Raw genomic sequence first — 6,596 nt, 5'->3', positions numbered from 1 at the left:
CTTTTCTTCCTCCTTTTGTGTCCTCCCAGTTTGGGGTTTCTCCTGACTTGGTTACTGTATATTTTTCTGGGGTTGTTGCTACCCTTTTAGTATGTTGTTCTCTCATTCATCTATTCTTATCCGGATAAAATGAGAAGGCTGAAAAACTCACCAGGCAGAAAAGAACAAGAGGCAGTACCGACAGCTAGGAACCTAATCAATATGGATATTAGTAATATGTCAGAACTAGAAAGATGACTATCAAGGAAATAGCTTGGCTCGAAAAAAGCATGGAAGATATTAGAGAATTCCTTTCTGGAGAAATAAAATCCCTTTCTGGAGAAATAAAAGAACTAAAATCTAAACAGGTTAAAATGAAAAAACCTATTAATGAGGTGCGATCAAAAATGGAGGCTCTTTCAGCTAGGATAAATAAGGCAGAAGAGAGAATTAGTGATATAGAAAACCAAATGATGGAGAATAAAGAAGCTGAGCAACAGAGAGAGAAACAACTACTGGACCACAAGGAGAGATTTTAAGAGACAAGTGATACCATAAGACAAAACAATATTAGAATAATTGAGATACCAGAAGAGAGAGGGTCAAAAGGTATATTGGAGCAAATTATAGTAGAGAATTTCCCTAATTTGGTGAATGCAAGAGGCCCCAAAATCCAGGAGGTACGAGAACCCCCCTCAAAATCAAGAAAAATAGGTTAAGTCCACAACCCATCATCTAACAGTAAAACTTATAAGTCTCGGTGACAGAAAGAAAATCCTAAAAGCAGCTCAGGACAAGAGGTCTCTAACACACAATAGTAGAAATATTAGATTGGCAGCAGACCTATCCACAAAGACCTGGCAGGTCAGAAAAGACTGGCATGACATATTCAGAACACTAAGTGAGAAAAGTACTGCCAAGAATACTATATCCAAGTAGGCTGTCATTGAAAATAGGAGAGGTTAATAAAGCTTCCAGGACAAACAAAAATTAAAAGAATCTGAAAACACCAAACCAGCCCTACAGGAAATATTGAAAGGGGTCCTCCAAGCAAAGAGAGAGCCTAAAAGTAACATAGACCACAAAGGAACAGAGACAATATACAGTAACAGTCACCTTACAGGCAAAACAATGGGAATAAATTCATATTTCAATAGCTACCCTGAATATAAATGGGCTAAATGCCCCAATCAAAAGACACAGGGTGTCAAAATGGAAAAAAAAAAGACCCATATATATGCTGTCTGGAAGAAATTCATTTGAGATCCAAGGACACCTCCAGATTTAAAGTAAGGGTGTGGAAAAAAATTAGCATGCTAATGGACATCAAAAGAAAGCTGGGGTGGTAATCCTTATATCAGATCAATTAGATTTTAAGCCAAAGACTATAATAAGAGATGAGGAAGGACACTATCTCATACTCAAAGGGTCTGTCCAACAAGAAGATCTAACAATTTTAAATATCTATGCCTCTAACATGAGAACAGCCAGCTATATAAACCAACTAAAAACAAAATCAAAAAAGCACATCAACATTAATAAATGATAGTAGGGGACTTTAATACACCACCCCAACTGAAATGTACAGATCATCTAAGCAAAAGATCAACAAGGAAATAAAGGCTTTAAATGTCACACTGGACCAGATGGACATCACAGATATACTTAGAACATTCCATCCCAAAACAACAGAATAGACATTCCTCTCTAGTGCATATGGAATATTCTCCAGAATAGATCACATCCTGGGTCACAAATCAGGTACCAACTGGTACCAAAAGATTGGGATCATTCCCTGCATATTTTCAGACCACAATGCTTTGAAACTAGAACTTGACTACAAGAGGAAAGTTGAAAAGAACTCAAATACATGGAGGCTTAAGAGCATCCTACTAAGAATGAATGGGTCAACCAGGAAATTAAAGAAGAATTGAAAAAAATTCTAGAAACAAATGAAAATGAAAACACAACTGTTCAAAACCTTTGGGATACAGCAAAGGCAGTCCTGAGAGGAACGTATATAGCAATACAAGCCTTTTTCAAGAAACAAGAAAGGTCTCAAGTACATAACCTAACCCTACAACTAGAGCTGGAGAAAAAACAGCAAAGAAAGCCTAAACCCAGCAGAAGGGAAACAAGAGAGAGCAGATCAGAAATCAATGAAATAGAAACCCCCCCCAAAAAAAGTAGAACAAGGGCATCTGGGTGGTTCAGTGGGTTAAAGCCTCTGCCTTCGGCTCAGGTCATAATCCCAGGGTCCTGGGATCGAGCCCTGCGTCAGGCTCTCTGCTCAGTGGGGAGCCTGCTTCCTCCTCTCTCTCTCTCTCTCTCTCTCTCTCTCGCGTGCGCTCTCTCGCTCTCTCTCTCTCTCCGCCTGCCTCTCTGCCTACTTGTCATCTCTGTCTGGCAAATAAATAAAATCTTAAAAAAAAAACAGTAGAACAAATCAACAAAACTAGGAGCTGGTTCTTTGAAAGAATTAATAAGATTGATAAACCCCTGGCCAGACTTATCAAAAAGAAAAGAGAAAGGACCAAAATTAATAAAATCGTGAATGAAAAAGGAGAAATCACAACCAACACCAAAGAAATATAAAAAATTATAAGAACAAATTATGAGCAACCATACACCAGCAAATTTGACAATCTGGAATAAATGAATGCATTCCTAGAGACATATAAACTACCAAAACTGAGCCAGGAAGAAATAGAAAACCTGAACAGGAGCACAACCAGTAAAAAGATTGGAGCAGTCATCAAAAATACACCCCCCCCCCCCAGAAAAGAGCCCAAGGCCAGATGGTTTCCCAGGGGAATTCTACCAAACATTTAAAGAGGAATGAATACCTATTCTCCTGAAACTGTTCCAAAAAACAGAAACTTCAAACCTCATTTTATGAGGCAAGCAATACCTTGATCCCAAAACCAGACAAAGACCCCACCAAAAAAGAGAATTGCTGACCAATATCCTTGATGAACAGGGATGCAAAAATTCTCATCAAAATACTAGTCAGTAGGATCCAACAGTATTTTAAAAGGATTATTCACAACCAAGTGGGATTTATTCCTGGGCTTCAAGGTTTGTTCAACATCTACAAATCAATGTTATATAAAACATTAATAAAAGAAAGAAGATCCATATGATACTCTCATTAGATGCTAAGAAAGCATTTGACAAAGTACAGCACGCTTTCTTGATTAAAACACTTCATAGTGTTGGGGCACCTGGGTGGCACAGTGGGTTAAGCCTCTGCCTTTGGCTCGGGTCAGGATCTCAGGGTCCTGGGATCAAGACCCCCATTGGGCTCTGATCAGCAGGGAACCTGCTTCCCCCTCTCTCTCCCTGCCTGCCTCTCTGCCTACTTGTGATCTCACTCTTTCTGTCAAATAAGTAAATAAAATATTTTTTAAAAATAAATAATTTAAGGGACGCCTGGGTGGCTCAGTTGGTTAAGCGGCTGCCTTCGGCTCGGGTCATGATCCCAGCGTCCTGGGATCGAGTCCCACATCGGGCTCCTTGCTCAGCAGGGAGCCTGCTTCTCCCTCTGCCTCTGCCTGCCATTCTGTCTGCCTGTGCTCGCTCGCTCTCCCTCTCTCTCTCTGACAAATAAATAAATAAAATCTTAAAAAATAAATAAATAATTTGAAATTTTAATTTTTTTTTAAAACTCTTCACAGTGTAAGGATAGAGGGTACATACCTCAATATCATCAAAGCCATCTATGAAAAACCCACAGCAAATATCATTCTCAATAGGAAAAAACTGAGAGCTTTTCCCCTAAGGTCAGGAACATGGCAGGGCTGTCCACTATCACCATTGCTATTCAACATAGTACTAGAAGTCCTAGTCTCAGCAATCAAACAACAGATAGAAATTAAAGACATCCGAATCAGCAAAGAAGAAGTCAAACTCTCACTCTTTGCAGGTGATGTGATACTTTAGGTGGAATACCCAAAAGACTCCACTCCAAATCTGCTAGAACTTGCACAGGAATTCAGTAAAATGTCAGGATATAAAATCAATGCACAGAAATCAGCTGCATTTCGATACACCAACAACAAGACAGAAGAAAGAGAAATTAAGGAGTCAATCCCATTTACAAATTGCACCCAAAACCATAAGATACCTAGGAATAAACCTAACCAAAGAGGCAAAGACTCTTTACTCAGAAAACTATAAAGCACTCATGAAAAAAATTGAGGAAGACACAAAGAAATGGAAAAAATGTTCCCTGCTCATGGATTGGCAGAACAAATATTGTGAAAATGTCTATGCTACCTAAAGCAATCTATACGTTTAATGCAATCCTTATCAAAATACCATCCATTTTTTTCAAAGAAATGGAACAAATAATCCTAAAGTTTATATGAAACCAGAAAATCCCCAGAATAACCTGAGGAATATTGAAAAAGAAAGCCAAAGTTGGTGGCATCACAATTCCAGACTTAAGCTCTATTACAAAGCTGTCATCATAAAGACAGTATGGTACTGGCACAAAAACAGACACATAGATTAATGGAACAGAATAGAGAGCCCAGAAATAGACCCTCAACTCTATGGTCAACTAATCTTCGAAGAAGCAGGAAAGAATGTCCAATGGAAAAAAGACAGCCTCTTCAACAAATGGTGTTGGGAAAATTGGACAGCCACATGCAGAAGAATGAAACTGGACCATTTCCTTACACCACACACAAAAATAGACTCAAAATGGATGAAAGACCTCAATGTGAAACAGGAATCCTTCAAAATCCTTGAGGAGAACACAGACAGCAACCTCTTCGACCTCAGCCGCAGCAACTTCTTCCTAGAAATATCGCCAAAAGCAAGGGAAGCAAGGGCAAAAGTGAACTGTTAGGACTTCATCAAGATAAAAAGCTTTTGCACAGCAAAGGAAACTGTTAACAAAACCTAAAGACAACTGACAGAATGGGAGAAGATATTTGCAAATGACATATCAGATAAAGGGCTAGTATCCCAAATCTATAAAGAACTTATCAAACTGAACACCCAAAGAACAAACAATCCAATCAAGAAATGGGCAGAGGACCTGAACAGATATTTCTGCAAAGAAGACATCAGATGGCCAACAGACACATGACAAAGTGCTCCACATCACTCGGCATCAGGGAAATACAAATCAAAACCACAATGAGATACCACCTCACACCAGTCAGAATGGCTAAAATTAACAAGTCGGGAAAAGACAAATGCTGGCGAGGATGCAGAGAAAGGGGAACCCTCCCACACTATTGGTCAGCCACTCTGGAAAACAGCATGGAGGTTCCTCAAAAAGTTGAAAATAGAGCTACCCAACGACCCAGCAATTGCAGTACTGGGTATTTACCATGAGAGACTATGGACTCTGAAAAACAACCTGAGGGTTTTGAAGGGGCTGGGGGTGGGAGGTTGGGGGAACCAGGTGGTGGGTATTAGGGAGGGCACGGATTGCATGGAGCACTGGGTGTGGTTCAAAAACAATGAATACTGTTACGCTGAAAAGAAATAAAAATTTTTAAAAAAAGATACAAATGTGATGATCTGAAGGCACACGTGCACCTGAATATTTATAGCAGCAATGTCCACAATAGCCAAACTATGGAAAGAGCCTAGATGTCCATCAATAGGTTAATGGATAAAGAAGATGTGGTATATATCTACAATGGAATACTATGCAGCCATCAAAAGAAATGAAATCTTGCCATTTACAATGACGTGGATGGAATATGAGGGTATTATGCTGAGTGAAATAAGTCAGAGAAAGACAGTTATCATATGCTCTCCCTGTTATGAGGAATTTGAGAGGCAAAGTGGGGAGTCTGGGGTAGGGAAGAAAAAAATGAAATAAGATGGAATTGGGAGGGAGACAAACCATAAGAGACTCTTAATCTCACAAAACAAACAGGGCTGCCAGGGGGAGGGGGGTAAGGAGAAGGTGGTTGGATTATGGACATTGGGAAGGGTATGTGATATGGTGAGTGCTGTGAAGTGTGTAAGCTTTATGATTCACAAACCTGTACCCCTGGGGCTAATAATATATTATATGTTAATAAATAAATAACATAATGGTAATTACAACTTTGACTTAGGAAGATTTGCACTAAAGGAGACTGCCAGAAACAGATCACTTATATTTATAAGTATGGATGTGCAATAGCACAGATCCAGTCTGAAGAATGGGAAAATTCTGGAACATCTGAGGGGAGTTGCTCACAAATTCCTCATGGAATCACCAAGAAATTAGTATCAATTTCCAAGTCATAAAAATATATCAAGTAGAAGGGCGGGCGCCTGGGTGGTGCAGTTGGTTAAGCATCCATACTTTTTTTTTAGAAAGATTTTATTTATTTATTTGACAGAGAGAGACACAGCAGAGAGGCAACACAAGCAGGGGGAGTGGGAAAGTGAGAAGCAGGCTTCCCAATGGGCAGGGAGCCTGATGTGGGTCTCGATCCCTGGACCCTGGGATCATGAACTCCGCTGAAGACAGATGCTTAATGACTGAGCCACCCAGGAACCCCCAAGTGTCCAACTCTTGATTTTGGCTCAGGTCATAGGATAGAGCCGCACATCAGGCTCTGAACTCAGTGTAGAGTCTTCTTGTCCCTTTCCCTCTGCTC

This window comes from Mustela nivalis, assembly GCF_964662115.1.
Source record: "Mustela nivalis genome assembly, chromosome: X".
Taxonomy (NCBI): Eukaryota; Metazoa; Chordata; class Mammalia; order Carnivora; family Mustelidae; genus Mustela; species Mustela nivalis.
The sequence above is the reverse complement of the archived record's forward strand: the minus strand, read 5'-3'. Positions refer to the sequence as shown.